We start from the raw sequence: 19,295 nt of genomic DNA on the forward strand, positions 1-19,295 counted from the left end.
TAAAGCAAAGCAGCGCAACACAAACAACAACACAGAGTTACACATGGAATAAACAAGCGTACAGTCAATAACACAATAGAAGAAAAAAAAGAAAGTCTATATACAGTGCGTGCAAATGGTGGTAAGGCAATAAATAGGCCATAGTATCGAAGTATTTACAATTTAGCAAATTAACACTGCAGTGATAGATGAGCAGATGATGATGTGCAAGTAGAAATACTGGTGTGCAAAGAGCAGAAAGTATATTAAAACAATATGGGGATGAGGTAGGTAGATTGGGTGGGCTATTTACAGATGGGCTTTGTACAGCTGCAGCGATCAGTTAGCTGCTCAAATAGCCGATGTTTAAAGTTAGCAGTGTTGCCAACACCTCAGTAAGGAAAGTAGCTATTGGCTGTCCTAAAAGTCGCTAGAAGTTGCTAAATGATGTCATCACCTAAATTGCATAATTGTCCATGTGCATGCAATTGTGATGGTCACTGTAGGAGTGAGGAATAACATTGTGGAAGAGACAAAAGGTGAGTAAAATGAAAATGTCTGCAAGTATTCAGAGGGGTCTGAATACTTGCTAAATATAGCGACTAAGTCGCTAAGTTGGCAACACTGAAAGTTAGTGAGGGAAATATGTCTCCAGCTTCTGCGATTTTTGCAATTCGTTCCAGTCATTGTCAGCAGAGAACTGGAAGGAAAGGCGGCCAAAGGAGGTGTTGGCTTTGGGGATGACCAGTGAGATATACCTGCTGGAGCGCGTGCTACGGGTGGGTGTTGTTATCGTGACCAGTGAGCTGAGATGAGGCGGAGCTTTACCTAGCATAGACTAAAAAGATGACCTGGAACCAGTGGGTCTGGCGACGAATATGTAGCGCGGGCCAGCCGGCTAGAGCATACAGGTCGTAGTGGCCATATCAATACAATTCTTTACACTGTTCTAATGAAAGTACATTTCCATAATATCATCTAGCTTCCATAAATGTCGAACAAGGCTTGAACCTAGGATTGAACCCATGTGCTTCAGTTTACAAAAACAGATGACTTAGCACATCTATTTCCTTCTTAAAATGTCAACATTCTGGAAAGTAGAGTTGTGCAAAAGCTAATTTCACAACTAAATATCCTCATTAGAGAATTTGGGGATTAACTTCAGAGCGCATGCATTTCAAGTATTAGCTCTACCGTAGAGGCCCTTACTATATAATAGCAGGGTTGCCATTTTGAGAAAACTTTTTTTTCTTCAAAGTCCTCCAGTGAAAGAACCTTCCCATGGTACCAGCTATCTTTCAGTAAGGTACGGATGGGATTTGAACCCATGATCTTTGGTTTACAAGACCGACGCCTTACCGCTTGGCCACCATGCCACTCTATGCTGTAAGATATTTATCAACATTCTGGAAAGTAGTAGTTGTGTAATGTGAATATGGCACACAAATAACATCTCTGTTTCCTGTGAGAATTTTAACATTCTGAAAAGTAGGAGTTGTGTAATGTGAATTTGGCACACAAATACTCAGTGGAGAACCTTGGGATTGAACCAAGGACCTCATACTAAAATAGCATGCACTCCCCCTCTGAGCTTGGATCCCATTTTATTTGCAGATAAAATGCAATTAATACAATGTACTTTTTATATACACCACTCCATTGAAACTGCAATGAAATGATAGCAGCAATTCTAAATACAAGCAAGTATGGACAGTCATCTAACCCATGAACTTCAGTTTTTGAAAATGATGCAATTGAAGTTGGCAACCATGCCACTTCTGTTCCATAAATGTACGAACAGGGATTGAACACATGTTCTTCAGATTACAAGAGCAAATGATTTAGCACATCTCTGTTTCCTGCTGAGAATTTCAACATTCTGGAAAGTAGGAGATGGGCCATTGCAAAAATTTTAATGGAGAAGCTGGGGATTGAACCCAGGACCTCATACATGCGAAGCATGCGCTCTACCACTGAGCTACATCCCCTTTCTGGGAAAGAAAAAAATGTTTCTTATTTTTTTTAATTTCACCTATTATTAACCAGGTAAGCTAGTTGAGAACAAGTTTTCATATTCAACTGCGACCTGGCCAAGATAAAGCAAAGCAGCGCAACACAAACAACAACACAGAGTTACACATGGAATAAACAAGCGTACAGTCAATAACACAATAGAAGAAAAAAAAGAAAGTCTATATACAGTGCGTGCAAATGGTGGTAAGGCAATAAATAGGCCATAGTATCGAAGTATTTACAATTTAGCAAATTAACACTGCAGTGATAGATGAGCAGATGATGATGTGCAAGTAGAAATACTGGTGTGCAAAGAGCAGAAAGTATATTAAAACAATATGGGGATGAGGTAGGTAGATTGGGTGGGCTATTTACAGATGGGCTTTGTACAGCTGCAGCGATCAGTTAGCTGCTCAAATAGCCGATGTTTAAAGTTAGCAGTGTTGCCAACACCTCAGTAAGGAAAGTAGCTATTGGCTGTCCTAAAAGTCGCTAGAAGTTGCTAAATGATGTCATCACCTAAATTGCATAATTGTCCATGTGCATGCAATTGTGATGGTCACTGTAGGAGTGAGGAATAACATTGTGGAAGAGACAAAAGGTGAGTAAAATGAAAATGTCTGCAAGTATTCAGAGGGGTCTGAATACTTGCTAAATATAGCGACTAAGTCGCTAAGTTGGCAACACTGAAAGTTAGTGAGGGAAATATGTCTCCAGCTTCTGCGATTTTTGCAATTCGTTCCAGTCATTGTCAGCAGAGAACTGGAAGGAAAGGCGGCCAAAGGAGGTGTTGGCTTTGGGGATGACCAGTGAGATATACCTGCTGGAGCGCGTGCTACGGGTGGGTGTTGTTATCGTGACCAGTGAGCTGAGATGAGGCGGAGCTTTACCTAGCATAGACTAAAAAGATGACCTGGAACCAGTGGGTCTGGCGACGAATATGTAGCGCGGGCCAGCCGACTAGAGCATACAGGTCGTAGTGGCCATATCAATACAATTCTTTACACTGTTCTAATGAAAGTACATTTCCATAATATCATCTAGCTTCCATAAATGTCGAACAAGGCTTGAACCTAGGATTGAACCCATGTGCTTCAGTTTACAAAAACAGATGACTTAGCACATCTATTTCCTTCTTAAAATGTCAACATTCTGGAAAGTAGAGTTGTGCAAAAGCTAATTTCACAACTAAATATACTCATTAGAGAATTTGGGGATTAACTTCAGAGCGCATGCATTTCAAGTATTAGCTCTACCGTAGAGGCCCTTACTATATAATAGCAGGGTTGCCATTTTGAGAAAACTTTTTTTTCTTTAAAGTCCTCCAGTGAAAGAACCTTCCCATGGTACCAGCAATCTTTCAGTAAGGTACGGATGGGATTTGAACCCATGATCTATGGAATATGGTTTACAAGACCGACGCCTTACCGCTTGGCCACCATGCCACTCTATGCTGCAAGATATTTATCAACATTCTGGAAAGTAGTAGTTGTGTAATGTGAATATGGCACACAAATAACATCTCTGTTTCCTGTGAGAATTTTAACATTCTGAAAAGTAGGAGTTGTGTAATGTGAATTTGGCACACAAATACTCAGTGGAGAACCTTGGGATTGAACCAAGGACCTCATACTAAAATAGCATGCACTCCCCCTCTGAGCTTGGATCCCATTTTATTTGCAGATAAAATGCAATTAATACAATGTACTTTTTATATACACCACTCCATTGAAACTGCAATGAAATGATAGCAGCAATTCTAAATACAAGCAAGTATGGACAGTCATCTAACCCATGAACTTCAGTTTTTGAAAATGATGCAATTGAAGTTGGCAACCATGCCACTTCTGTTCCATAAATGTACGAACAGGGATTGAACACATGTTCTTCAGATTACAAGAGCAAATGATTTAGCACATCTCTGTTTCCTGCTGAGAATTTCAACATTCTGGAAAGTAGGAGATGGGCCATTGCAAAAATTTTAATGGAGAAGCTGGGGATTGAACCCAGGACCTCATACATGCGAAGCATGCGCTCTACCACTGAGCTACATCCCCTTTCTGGGAAAGAAAAAAATGTTTCTTATTTTTTTTAATTTCACCTATTATTAACCAGGTAAGCTAGTTGAGAACAAGTTTTCATATTCAACTGCGACCTTGCCAAGATAAAGCAAAGCAGCGCAACACAAACAACAACACAGAGTTACACATGGAATAAACAAGCGTACAGTCAATAACACAATAGAAGAAAAAAAAGAAAGTCTATATACAGTGCGTGCAAATGGTGGTAAGGCAATAAATAGGCCATAGTATCGAAGTATTTACAATTTAGCAAATTAACACTGCAGTGATAGATGAGCAGATGATGATGTGCAAGTAGAAATACTGGTGTGCAAAGAGCAGAAAGTATATTAAAACAATATGGGGATGAGGTAGGTAGATTGGGTGGGCTATTTACAGATGGGCTTTGTACAGCTGCAGCGATCAGTTAGCTGCTCAAATAGCCGATGTTTAAAGTTAGCAGTGTTGCCAACACCTCAGTAAGGAAAGTAGCTATTGGCTGTCCTAAAAGTCGCTAGAAGTTGCTAAATGATGTCATCACCTAAATTGCATAATTGTCCATGTGCATGCAATTGTGATGGTCACTGTAGGAGTGAGGAATAACATTGTGGAAGAGACAAAAGGTGAGTAAAATGAAAATGTCTGCAAGTATTCAGAGGGGTCTGAATACTTGCTAAATATAGCGACTAAGTCGCTAAGTTGGCAACACTGAAAGTTAGTGAGGGAAATATGTCTCCAGCTTCTGCGATTTTTGCAATTCGTTCCAGTCATTGTCAGCAGAGAACTGGAAGGAAAGGCGGCCAAAGGAGGTGTTGGCTTTGGGGATGACCAGTGAGATATACCTGCTGGAGCGCGTGCTACGGGTGGGTGTTGTTATCGTGACCAGTGAGCTGAGATGAGGCGGAGCTTTACCTAGCATAGACTAAAAAGATGACCTGGAACCAGTGGGTCTGGCGACGAATATGTAGCGCGGGCCAGCCGACTAGAGCATACAGGTCGTAGTGGCCATATCAATACAATTCTTTACACTGTTCTAATGAAAGTACATTTCCATAATATCATCTAGCTTCCATAAATGTCGAACAAGGCTTGAACCTAGGATTGAACCCATGTGCTTCAGTTTACAAAAACAGATGACTTAGCACATCTATTTCCTTCTTAAAATGTCAACATTCTGGAAAGTAGAGTTGTGCAAAAGCTAATTTCACAACTAAATATACTCATTAGAGAATTTGGGGATTAACTTCAGAGCGCATGCATTTCAAGTATTAGCTCTACCGTAGAGGCCCTTACTATATAATAGCAGGGTTGCCATTTTGAGAAAACTTTTTTTTCTTTAAAGTCCTCCAGTGAAAGAACCTTCCCATGGTACCAGCTATCTTTCAGTAAGGTACGGATGGGATTTGAACCCATGATCTATGGAATATGGTTTACAAGACCGACGCCTTACCGCTTGGCCACCATGCCACTCTATGCTGCAAGATATTTATCAACATTCTGGAAAGTAGTAGTTGTGTAATGTGAATATGGCACACAAATAACATCTCTGTTTCCTGTGAGAATTTTAACATTCTGAAAAGTAGGAGTTGTGTAATGTGAATTTGGCACACAAATACTCAGTGGAGAACCTTGGGATTGAACCAAGGACCTCATACTAAAATAGCATGCACTCCCCCTCTGAGCTTGGATCCCATTTTATTTGCAGATAAAATGCAATTAATACAATGTACTTTTTATATACACCACTCCATTGAAACTGCAATGAAATGATAGCAGCAATTCTAAATACAAGCAAGTATGGACAGTCATCTAACCCATGAACTTCAGTTTTTGAAAATGATGCAATTGAAGTTGGCAACCATGCCACTTCTGTTCCATAAATGTACGAACAGGGATTGAACACATGTTCTTCAGATTACAAGAGCAAATGATTTAGCACATCTCTGTTTCCTGCTGAGAATTTCAACATTCTGGAAAGTAGGAGATGGGCCATTGCAAAAATTTTAATGGAGAAGCTGGGGATTGAACCCAGGACCTCATACATGCGAAGCATGCGCTCTACCACTGAGCTACATCCCCTTTCTGGGAAAGAAAAAAATGTTTCTTATTTTTTTTAATTTCACCTATTATTAACCAGGTAAGCTAGTTGAGAACAAGTTTTCATATTCAACTGCGACCTGGCCAAGATAAAGCAAAGCAGCGCAACACAAACAACAACACAGAGTTACAGATGGAATAAACAAGCGTACAGTCAATAACACAATAGAAGAAAAAAAAGAAAGTCTATATACAGTGCGTGCAAATGGTGGTAAGGCAATAAATAGGCCATAGTATCGAAGTATTTACAATTTAGCAAATTAACACTGCAGTGATAGATGAGCAGATGATGATGTGCAAGTAGAAATACTGGTGTGCAAAGAGCAGAAAGTATATTAAAACAATATGGGGATGAGGTAGGTAGATTGGGTGGGCTATTTACAGATGGGCTTTGTACAGCTGCAGCGATCAGTTAGCTGCTCAAATAGCCGATGTTTAAAGTTAGCAGTGTTGCCAACACCTCAGTAAGGAAAGTAGCTATTGGCTGTCCTAAAAGTCGCTAGAAGTTGCTAAATGATGTCATCACCTAAATTGCATAATTGTCCATGTGCATGCAATTGTGATGGTCACTGTAGGAGTGAGGAATAACATTGTGGAAGAGACAAAAGGTGAGTAAAATGAAAATGTCTGCAAGTATTCAGAGGGGTCTGAATACTTGCTAAATATAGCGACTAGGTCGCTAAGTTGGCAACACTGAAAGTTAGTGAGGGAAATATGTCTCCAGCTTCTGCGATTTTTGCAATTCGTTCCAGTCATTGTCAGCAGAGAACTGGAAGGAAAGGCGGCCAAAGGAGGTGTTGGCTTTGGGGATGACCAGTGAGATATACCTGCTGGAGCGCGTGCTACGGGTGGGTGTTGTTATCGTGACCAGTGAGCTGAGATGAGGCGGAGCTTTACCTAGCATAGACTAAAAAGATGACCTGGAACCAGTGGGTCTGGCGACGAATATGTAGCGAGGGCCAGCCGACTAGAGCATACAGGTCGTAGTGCCCATATCAATACAATTCTTTACACTGTTCTAATGAAAGTACATTTCCATAATATCATCTAGCTTCCATAAATGTCGAACAAGGCTTGAACCTAGGATTGAACCCATGTGCTTCAGTTTAAAAAAACAGATGACTTAGCACATCTATTTCCTTCTTAAAATTCCTTCTTAAAATTCAACATTCTGGAAAGTAGAGTTGTGCAAAAGCTAATTTCACAACTAAATATACTCATCAGAGAATTTGGGGATTAACTTCAGAGCGCATGCATTTCAAGTATTAGCTCTACCGTAGAGGCCCTTACTATATAATAGCAGGGTTGCCATTTTGAGAAAACTTTTTTTTCTTCAAAGTCCTCCAGTGAAATAACTTTCTCAGGCCATGCAGTCTTAGATTATTAAAGTTGAATAACAATGTCCAAGCAACAAGACCAATGCCTTATTTTGGGAAATTGCAAAGATGTTCAAATTAGCTGAGCTAAAGAAATTAAAAGACCACGAAGTGACTCGAACCCTTAATCTTCTGAATCTAAGTCAGACGCCTCATCCATAAGCCCACCCACTCTACGTTGTCCATCCCTATTTGACATCATACAGACTTTGCTTAGCAACAACAGACATCAAAGTTGTGAACCAGACACAATAATTCTCAGGCCTTTCAATATTAGATTATTAAAGATGAATAACAATGTCTTAGCTTTTCAAAGCAACAAGAACAATGCCTTATTTGGGGAAATTGCAAACATGTCCATATTAGCTGATTTAATTAAATTAAACGACCACGAAAATGTCTCAAAACCTCAATTTTCTGTTTCGAAGTAAGACGCCTTATCCACGAGGCAACACCTTCTACTCCATATTCTCCGATATGACATCAAACAGACGTTGCTTAGCAACAACAGACATCAAAGTTGTGAACCTATCTGAGTGAGGAAAGCTAGTGATTTTTAACAAGTACAAAGATACTCTTTCCTTCAATCTTTCGATGCAGATTCAGACACAATAATTCAGGCCTTGCAGTCTTAGATTATTAAAGTTGAACAACAATGTCCAAGCTTTTCAAAGCAACAAGACCAATGCCTTATTTCGGGAAATTGCAAACATTTTCAAATTAGCTGAGCTAATGAAATTAAACAAGCACGAAGGGACTAGAGCCCTCAATCTTCTGATTCGAAGTCAGACGCCTTATCCATTAGGCCACGCAGTCTATGTGATACAGCCCTATGTGATACAGCCCTAAGTTGAATAACAATGTCCAAGCAACAAGAACAATGTATTATTTCGGGAAATTGCAAACATGTTCAAATTAGCTGAGCTAATGAAATTTAACAACCACGAAGGGACTCAAACCCACAATTTTCTGATTCAAAGTCAGACGCCTTATCCATTATGCCACGCAGTCTATTTGATATAGCCCTATTTGACATTATACAGACTTTGCTATGCAACAGTAGACATCAAAGTTGTGAACCTGTCCGAATGAGGAAAGCTAGTGATTTTTAACAAGTACAAAGATACTCTTTCCTTCAATCTTTCGATGCAAATTCAGACACAATAATTCTCAGGCCTTGCAGTCTTAGATTATTAAAGTTGAACAACAATGTCCAAGCTTTTCAAAGCAACAAGACCAATGCCTTATTTAGGGAAATTGCAAACATGTACGAATTAGCTGAGCTAATGAAATTAAACGACCCTATTTGACATCAGACAGACTTTGCTATGCAACAGTAGACATCAAAGTTGTGAACCTGTCCGAATGAGGAAAGCTAGTGATATTTAACAAGTAAGAAGAGACCTTTTCCCTCAATCTTGCGATGCAGAATCAGACACAATAATTCTCAGGCCTTGCAATATTAGATTATTAAAGATGAATGACAATGTCCAAGCCTTTCAAAGAAACAAGACCAATGCCTTATTTAGGGAAATTGCAAACATGTCCATATTAGCAGATTTAATGAAATTAAACGACCACGAAAATGCCTCAAAACCTCAATTTTCTGTTTCGAAGTAAGACTTATCCACGAGGCAACACCTTCTACTCCATATTCTCCGATATGACATCAAACAGACGTTGCTTAGCAACAACAGACATCAAAATTGTGAACCTATCCGAATGAGGAAAGCTAGTGATATTTTACAAGTACTAAAAGACTATGTCCCTCAATCTTGCGATGCTGAATCAGACATAATATTTCTCAGGTCTTGCAGTCTTAGATTATTAAAATTGAATAACAATGTCCAAGCAACAAGACCAATGCCTTATTTCGGGAAATTGCAAACATGTACGAATTAGCTGAGCTAATGAAATTAAACGACCCTATTTGACATCATACAGACTTTGCTATGCAACAGTAGACATCAAAGTTGTGATCCTGTCCAAATGAGGAAAGCTAGTGATATTTAAAATGTACGAAAAGACTATGTCCCTCAATCTTGCGAGTTCGAATCAGACCCAATATTTCTCAGGCCTTGCAGTCTTAGATTATTAAAGTTAAACAACAATGTCCAAGTTTTTCAAAGCAACAAGAACAATGCCTTATTTTGGGAAATTGCAAACATGTTCAAATTAGCTGAGCTAATGAAATTTAACAACCAAGAAGGGACTCAAACAAACAATTTTCTGATTCAAAGTCAGACGCCTTATCCATTAGGCCACACAGTCTACTTAATACATCCCTATTTCACATCATACAGACTTTGCTATGCAACAGTAGACATCAAAGTTGTGATCCTGTCCAAATGAGGAAAGCTAGTGATATTTAACAAGTACGAAGAGACTATTTCCCTCAATCTTGCGATGCAGAATCATACACAATATTTCTCAGACCTTGCAGTCTAAGATTATTAAAGTTGAATAACAATGTCCAAGCAACAAGACCAATGCCTTAGTTTGGGAAATTGCAAACATGTTCAAATTAGCTGAGCTAAATGAAACTAAACAACAACGAAGGGACTCGAACCCTCAATCTTCTGATTCGAAGACAGACGCCTTATCCATTAGGCCACGCAGTCTATGTGATACAGCCCTATTTGACATCATACAGACATTGCTTAGCAACAACAGACATCAAAGTTGTGAACCTGTCCGAATGAGGAAAGCTAATGATATTTAACAAGTACAAAGATACTCTTTCCTTCAATCTTGCGATGCAGATACAGACACAATAATTCTCAGGCCTTGCAGTCTTAGATTATTAAAGTTGAACAACAATGTCCAAGCTTTTCAAAGCAACAAGACCAATGCCATATTTAGGGAAATTGCAAACATGTACAAATTATCTGAGCTAATGAAATTAAACGACCCTATTTGATATCATACAGACTTTGCTATGCAACAGTAGACATCAAAGTTGTGATCCTGTCCAAATGGGGAAAGCTAGTGATATTTAACAAGTAAGAAGAGACCTTTTCCCTCAATCTTGCGATGCAGAATCAAACATAATAATTCTCAGGCCTTGCAATATTAGATTATTAAAGATGAATAACAATGTCTTAGCTTTTCAAAGCAACAAGAACAATGCCTTATTTCGGGAAATTGCAAACATGTCCATATTAGCTGATTTAATGAAATTAAACGACCACGAAAATGCCTCAAAAGCCCAATTTTCTGTTTCGAAGTCAGACGCCTTATTCACGAGGCAACAACTTCTACTCCATATTCTCCAATATGACATCAAACAGACGTTGCTTAGCAACAACAGACATCAAAGTTGTGAACCTATCCGAATGAGGACAGCTAGTGATATTTAACAAGTAAGAAGAGACCTTTTCCCTCAATCTTGCGATGCGGAATCAAACATAATAATTCTCAGGCCTTGCAATATTAGATTATTAAAGATGAATAACAATTTGCTAGCTTTTCAAAGCAATAAGAACAATGCCTTATTTTGGGAAATTGCAACTTGTCCATATTAGTTGAGTTATTGAAATTAACGAGCCTCTGCAAGTGCTGGAGTGTAAACTAACAAGTCCACCAACAGCATAGCCTGACAAGACTGGACACTTTTGGTTGCTCCTTGTAGCAAATCCTACCTGCTGGGGAATTATCTCAAATGGTAGAATGCTTGCTTATCATGAGAGAGGTAGTGGGATCGATGCTGGAATTCTCCAAAAACACTTTCTTTCTTGGATCCAAGAAAGCTCCAGTTCACACTTCATGCAGCCTTGTCTTACAACAACCGACTGTCATGTAACAATGACAAGTAACGCTGATGTCACAATGTCAGATGAAAAAGAAAGACATTACTTACTTTCAGCGGTGCAGAGTAGCACACACTATTGAGGCCCACAAACAAAGCTGTGGGCAGTTTCCTTGAAGCCAAAGCAGAGCATAAAGAAAGAACAACAACTAATCCCAAAATCCAGGATCAAACCAGGGACCTTAAAATGTTCAGTCTCACTCTCTCCGAACTGAGATATTTCTGCAAGTAGCTGAACTTATTTCTGTGGCACTCTTGACGAAACACACGCATGTGAGTCACAATTTGACACTTAAAATGTACCTCATGGCCAGTACTGGGATCGAAACAACACCATTGGCGTTATTAACACCACGCTCTAACCAACTAAGCTAACCGGCCACTGGCTATGGAGCACAATTGTTGAGATGCACCGAGCCCCTGCAAGTGCTGTCGCAGAAACTAACAAGTCCACCAACAGCATAGCCTGACAAGACTGGACCCTCTTGGTTGCTCCTTGTGGCAATTACAACCGGCTGGGGAATTAGCTCAAATGGTAGAGTGCTTGCTTAGCATGCGAGAGGTAGTGGAATCGATCCGCGCATTCTCCAAAAACACTTTGTTTTTGTGGATCCAAGCAAGCTCCTGTTCACACTTCATGCAGCCTTGTCTTACAACAACCAACTGTTATGTAACAATGACAAGCAACTTTCATGTAACACTGATGTCACAATATCAGATGAAAAAGAAAGACATAACTTACTTTCAGAGGAGCAACGAAGCACACACGATTGAGGCCCACAAACAAAGCTGTTGGCAGTTTCCTTGAATGCCCCGCTAGACCGTAGCTTGTTAGGTCTGAGCTCAGCGACTATGAAAAAAGTATGCCCATAATGAAGCCTGGCCCTAAATTGCAGGTGCTTTTGGGTGACAATGGAAGAACATTTAGGGTTAGAAGCACAATTCGACCTCAGGAACATTCCTGATGTCCTCCCAATCTGTGCAAGCCTAACCGTGACCGTGTGGCATTAACCCTTAACAGTTAAAATAAGGTGTTTACATCAAACAGTTTTCAATGATTTCTCTCCCCATAGGAATACATTGCCTGCTCCCCTAAATTCAACCTGAAGCCGATGTGGGTTATGAATACCTTATGAACCTGACTTTGATAACAATCCATAACAAACCAACCAAAATCATTTATTCTCAAACCAGTTAAGAAAAAAATAGACTTATTTTTAAATCGTTTATCTTTGTTGTTCCATAAAAAGTATCTGTGAGGGGAAAAATTGTGTTTATACGCTAACATCCAAGCTAAAATTGCTTGCTTTGGCCCAATTTACTGAGATTTTATCAATATCAAAATTACATTGAAGCAAAAATTCTAAACCACCAACAGAGTCAAATAAATACTTAGGGAAGACATTCCAAATACTGATATGCTTCTTAACATACTTCAGAATCCAATTCATTTGAAAAGTATTATTTAGAGTAATGAAATTGTAATGGGTGCATGTTGGTGGCAGGGAAGTCAGGCGCAGGAGAACGAACTTGGTATAAACAGAGTCGTTTAATAAATGCTCACAAAAAACTCCAAAACCAAAATATATAAAAAGGGGTACAAAACCCCTCGCGCACCAACACATAACTAGCACAAACATACAATCAAATAATCTCCGACAAGGACATGAGGGGAAACTACACAACATGTAAAATACACAACATGTTAAATACACAACATGTAATTGATGGGATTGGTCCCAGGTGTGAAGGTAGACAAAACCAATGGATCAGTGATGGCTAGAAGGTCGGTGACGTTGACCGCCGAACACCGCCCAAATAAGGAGAGGGACCGACTTCGGCGGAAGTCGTGACAGAAATCTAAAACCTCAAGAAATCAAGAAATCTAAAAGCCTTGTTCTCGGGTATTAGTGAGAATATATTTTCGTAGATAGTGAGGCTTGTTCCTCCAAAAAAATTGTAAAGAATCTTATGTAAGTCCTTTACAATTTTAGGGGATAAGTCAAGTGATAATGAGACATAAACCGATCTGGATAACCCTTCAGCTTTGGATAATAAAACCCAACCATATAACGAAATATCTCTCATCAACCAGAGGTTCAATTTCTTCTTTGTTTTCTCAATGGAGTTAAAGTTCAATTCACTCCTTTGTTTTTCATCCTCGCATATAACAATTCCAAGATAAGGTTACTTATCTTTAAGTGGGATACCATATAATTAATTCCTGTAAAACACAATCCTTTAGTGGAAATAAGACTGACTTATTGATATTAATTTTCAAACCCAAAACTAAGGAAAAGTCTTCAATACAGGAAACTGCTTTAGAAACCTCATTCCTGTCTCTTTAAAATATGGTGGTATCATCAGCCAGTTGACATAGTTTAAATTCCTTGCCAATTGCTGAAACACCTTGAAAATTCCCTTTCTTGATTTGAAGAGCCATAATCTGAGTAACCAATAAAAATCTAAATGGACTAATTGGGCAGCCCTGCCTAATGCCACGGCCAATATCAAATCTTTGGGATGTCCCGTGAGCTAATTTTACAGAGCTAGTACAACCACTATATAAAGTCACCAAACCCCAAAAAACGTATTGTTTTGAACATACAATCATGTTCTACAGTGTCAAAAGCTTTATAAAAATCAACAAACATAAGAAAACTATCAAGGATGAGGTCATTATAGTCAGTCATATCTAAGATCTAAGATCAACCTGATGTTATTACTAATGTGTCGACCATGCATAAAACTAGATTCTTCATCAATTATATGATGCAAGCCTTGTTTCAACCTCTTAGCAAATAATTTCCCATCATTATTCAACAGGCTAATGGGTCTCCAGTTGTCTATATAAAGAGTATCCTTATTAAGTTTGGGAATCAAAGTAATTACACCTTGCTTTAAGGAAGCCGGTAACTCCCCATTTCCTATTGATTCATGAAACATAGCAAGAATGAAAGGAATCAATTTATCATTGAATGCTTTATAAAACTCGCTTATTAAACCATCATTTCCAGGGGACATATTGTCCTTAAGGCTTTTAATACAGTCTTTTATCTCAATTTCAGATAACTCATCATCACAAAAATCCCTGAAATCATTATCTATCTTCTTAGCAATGTTTGCAACACGTCATGCTCTATCAACTGAGCTACGAAGGAGCACGTCGACGTCACTGGAATGATGACAAGCAATTTTAACGGATTATAAAGGCAATCATACAATCCCAAACTCATTTCTATGGCAACACATTATCGAACGTGTGTTGTCAAGAGACATCTAACCAACGTTCTATGGAACATTTTCTGTGCGAAAACAACAACTTCAGTTTGCTGCTGACAACAAACTTGTTTGATTTTTGAGACCTGAGAACAATCGACTGAAATGCCTGGGTGCTTTTCAAGACTGGAGGAGAGAGTGCGTGGACGTCGGCGTCCTACTGCGTCAACAGGTTGTTCAAATTCATTTGTGGCTTGTTTTTCGCCTTTTTCTGTTTTGCAGGGTTCGTGATCGTCGACAGGTGGACAGCGACTTCAAAGAGGGTATTTGGAGTTTACAACTCTTCTTTTACTACATTTAACAATGTCATTATAATTTTCAAAATGTGTATTTCTATCATTCAGACTTGGCAAAAATGTTTGTGCTAGAGATGTTGTAGCTAGCCAGCTTGCTAGCGAACATTAACTTTAGTAACTGTTGCTAAGCGATCAACTTTTGCTACCTAGCTAACTAGTATTAGCAATCTTGCTACGTTTTAGCGACTCAACTGGTGTGGGCCATCTCCAAGGAGACAGCCAGGCTTAGTCCATAGGGCATCCCCTACTGTGCCACCAAAGTGCAGTCCATCACTTGGATCCAGGTAAGGCGTAAATACTACTGAAATAGTATTAGATTAGGCTTTTCTTCACTTATTCCATTTGGCCTTAACATGTATTCTCTCTCTGTCAGCGTGTGGCTGGCAGGGTGACCCACTATGCGTCTCACCTCCGCCACGAGATGTCTGTGGACGTGACGCTTGGCTGCTACCAGGTAAATAAACTATTTCCTATGTATATAGACTAGACATTACTGGGCATTTTTTAAATAGATTTGGTGTGTTTTCTAATAACGTGCGTGTGGTAAACAGGTGTGTTGTGTGTGTTTTGAGCAGCAGACTGATGTCTCAGTGGTGTACGCCACTCTCCACATGGAATGACCATAATTCATTGCCTTGTCTGTGTTTCTTTTACACCTGCTATGTAAAAGAGACAGAAGAATGCATGATGGTCAATGCTATCTGGGATCCTTGGGACATCCCTATCCTAAACCCTACCTTAACCCTTTTAAATGTCAACTTCAATGGGCTAGGGACGTCCCAAGGATGTATCTCTACCTGAAAATACATGATCTAAGTGATTGATAGTTGGTATTCAGCAGTCTTAAAGCCTTATTTACTTGAATGAACTACTAAAATAGTGATTTTGTCAGAGAGAATAAACAGCAGAGCTACACGTTATTCACTGACTGATACATTCATCCTTCCATCCCTCTTCAGCCTTCCTCTCCTCTGAAGACCCACTGAGGGTGGAGCTCAGTCAGAGAGCTGTTGAGGGACTGGTTAGGAAGAACACTTCTATAGCCAGAGAGGTGAGAGGTCACACGTGGTTTAGATGGTAAATATTTATGTCCCCTTAGCGGTTCATCACGTAAGCAAAAGGGAAAATGTTCCATCATCTATGTTTATTTACATTCGTGCAAATTGTCCACTGATATTGGTGTAATTTCCCCTCAGGCACACACATTTGTTCTTTGATATTATGAAGGTCATTTGTGTAGAATGTACTTTTCCCCACTCATTCACCCCACCTCTTTACATTGCTTATTTATATTCAGTGGCCAGCCTCAAATTCCGAACACAATGCCCAGCCTGGTAGATCTGAACCTAATGCAGCTTGGAGGGATCAGATGACAGAAGTCACATTTAGATGCTCCATATCCACTACTTTGAGTGTTTTATATAATATGACTAAATATGTTTATTTCTGTGTTGTAGGTACAGTCAAGAAATGGAACGGCAAGGCCACAGAGCATGACATAAGCAGAGCTGTGGGAGACCACCTCAATCCCCTGGTAGAGCTGGGGGTGGTGTTTACCACTCCACCACGCCTTCAGCAGGCTGGAAAAGTGGGATTGATACTGTTTTTCATACTAAGAGGGACCAAGAGTCTGTTGATTGGTCAGTTGTTGGGTTCATTTGTTGAAATCAAATCAAGCTTTATTTATACAGCACATTTCAGACATGGATGCAACACAACGGCTTCACAGGAAAAAAACAAAATGAAAATAAACAAAAATATTTAGTACACAACAGAAGATTAACAACTGAAAGACTAATGAACATTAAGGAAATTCCATTGATTGAAATATTAATTGGATGCAATATCCAACCCAAAATATTATCTTGTTTTTTAGGAGGGGCTCTGAAAGACACTATGGGGGTGTCCACTGAAAGTTGACTAGTAACAACAACTGGGACATGAAAGACACCCACCATGAGACCCACTAAATCTGCCCAAGAAGATGCAAACAAAAGAAAAACCCACAACAAACTTAAAGACAGGAAGTAAACCAAAAAGGTGGAGCAACTAAAGGTTGACTCTCCACATCTATCAAGACAACTGGAGCACTGGGCCAGACACTCTTAAATAGAACCTGGACCAGCTCAGGTAAAACACCTTCCCACTAGCGAGATGGACAAGCCAGCACAGGTGTAACACATACTGACTAACGAGGTATTAGTCACATGCGCCGAATACAACAGTGAAAAGCTTCCTTACGAGCCCCTAACTAACAGTGCAGTTTCAATACGGAAAAAAAGAAGAGACAAAACTCCAAATAAATTGTGATCATGGTAACACACTGGCTAAACGCAAAACACAAATATTTTTGACTGCCCACCCCAGAGATAATCAGCAACCTAGTTTTCCTTACCACGGACATGTCTGATTTCAAGAGGAAACTCCTGCGATATCCGTAGTAACTTTCCACCTCACTGCAGAGCTTCTCTCTCCTTTCAGGGTTCACTCGATAGGCATGTTGTTGTATCAGGGCCCAGTCCCCAATATCATGCTCTAGTACATTTGGTTTGGCACATGTGAGAATTAACCCTGATATTCTAAAAACAGGGCAACAATGTCAACATAATTGTACCAAAAAATTGTCAGTTGGTTGCATGAATAAATATCACTACCAAATGTTACATGAAATGTAAATATGCAATATTTGATTGCATAGTCATATTTTCAACGTCTTTTCAATGACATTTTGCTTGGTGGGATAGCCCAATGTCAAAACACAGTTTTTGTCCAAATCAATAACCAATATGCAGAAACAGTTTGGGATAAATTGAAAACCTAACATGTGTTATATACACAAACATCTGCCACAATAATCACATTACTTGTATTTTTTAAAAGAAGCTCTTTATAAACGCTGTTGTTGTTTTGACAAGTAGCAATAAATTACTGATATTGATTAGGGGGGAAATTAGGTTGTAGTGCTGTTGAAACTGACACAACAAAAAAAAACACATGGAAATGGGAGATATATTTTACCTCACTGGTTAGAGGACAACCTACAGAAGACAGTCAGCTGCAGTTGGAGTGATGCATTTAAATTTAGGGGTCGCTAAACAAGGGAATGCAACACTTATTTGTCATCAATCATCGATATCATTCTAAAATCATTTGTGCAAGAGGAGAGAGATTATGTTGCACATCCTGTTAAAACTAACAGCTCAAAAACCACACGGAATCTGGGAGTAATGTGTACATCCCTGGTTAGAGGACAATTTGTAGAAAACAGCTAGCTACATTTTGATTCAAGTGGGTCGCCAACGTGGTAAGTGTAACACAACTCCTAATTGTCCCTAGAATTTCTAAGCAAACAGCTCCAAAGAGCTCCATTTTTATGGAATGGCCTGCCTACTCATGTGAGACGCAGACTCGGTCTCAACCTTTAAGTCTTTACTGAAGACTCATCTCTTCAGTAGGTCCTATGATTGAGTGTAGTCTGGCCCAGGAGTGTGAAGGCGAACGGAAAGTCTCTGGAGCAACAAACCGCCCTTGCTGTCTCTGCCTGGCCAGGATGGTAAGTTGGTGTTTGAAGATATCCCTCTAGTGGTGTGGGGGCTGTGCTTTGGCAAAGTGGGTGGGGTTATATTCTGCCTGTTTGGCCCTGTCATGGGGTATCATCGGTCTCCTGACCCCTCCTTATGCTGCAGTAGTTTGTGTCGGGGGGCTAGGGTCAGTTTGTTATATCTGGAGTACTTCTCCTGTCTTATCCGGGGTCCTGTGTGAATTTAAGTATGCTGTCTCTAATTCTATCTTTCTTTCTCTCCCTCTGAGGACCTGAGCCCTAGGACCATGCCTCAGGGCTGCTGTCCCCAGTCCACCTGGCCATGCTGCTTCTCCAGGTTCAGCTGTTCTGCCGGTGGCTATGGACCTGTTCACCGGACGTCCTACCTGTCCCAGACCTGCTGTTTTCAACTCTCTAGAGACAGCAGGAGCGGTAGAGATACTCTTAATGATCGGCGATCCTGATGTGCTGACCTGTTGCACCCTCGACAACTACTGTGATTATTATTATTTGACCATGCTGGTCATTTATGAACATTTGAAGATCTTGGCCATGTTCTGTCATGATCTCCACCCGGCACAGCCAGAAGAGGACTGGCCACCACTCTTAGCCTGGTTCCTCTCTAGGTTTCTTCCTAGGTTTTGGCCTTTCTAGGGAGTTTTTCCTAGCCACTGTGCTTCTACACCTCCATTGCTTGCTGTTTGGGGTTTTAGGCTGGGTTTCTGAACAGCACTTTGAGATATCAGCTGATGTAAGAAGGGCTATATAAATACATTTGATTTGATCTCTTATTTTGTTTGTCAATTTTTGTTAAATCGCATAAATAGTACTCTTCCATTTCAGAGC

At 39.8% G+C, this 19,295-nt stretch overlaps 4 non-coding genes across 4 annotated transcripts; all 4 read right to left on the reverse strand.

Annotated features, from left to right (window-relative positions):
• Positions 1–1,283: 1,283 nt before the first annotated feature.
• trnat-ugu lies at positions 1,284–1,355 on the reverse strand. Its single transcript has one exon. It is a non-coding gene; the product is annotated as a tRNA-Thr (tRNA).
• Positions 1,356–1,895: 540 nt separating this feature from the next.
• On the reverse strand, positions 1,896–1,967 carry trnaa-cgc. The gene has a single exon. It is a non-coding gene; the product is annotated as a tRNA-Ala (tRNA).
• Positions 1,968–3,977: 2,010 nt separating this feature from the next.
• Positions 3,978–4,049, reverse strand: trnaa-cgc. The gene has a single exon. It is a non-coding gene; the product is annotated as a tRNA-Ala (tRNA).
• A 2,010-nt stretch (positions 4,050–6,059) lies between these two features.
• On the reverse strand, positions 6,060–6,131 carry trnaa-cgc. Its single transcript has one exon. It is a non-coding gene; the product is annotated as a tRNA-Ala (tRNA).
• Positions 6,132–19,295: the final 13,164 nt, after the last annotated feature.

Source organism: Oncorhynchus mykiss, unplaced genomic scaffold (genome assembly GCF_013265735.2).
Source record: "Oncorhynchus mykiss isolate Arlee unplaced genomic scaffold, USDA_OmykA_1.1 un_scaffold_156, whole genome shotgun sequence".
Lineage (NCBI taxonomy): Eukaryota > Metazoa > Chordata > Actinopteri > Salmoniformes > Salmonidae > Oncorhynchus > Oncorhynchus mykiss.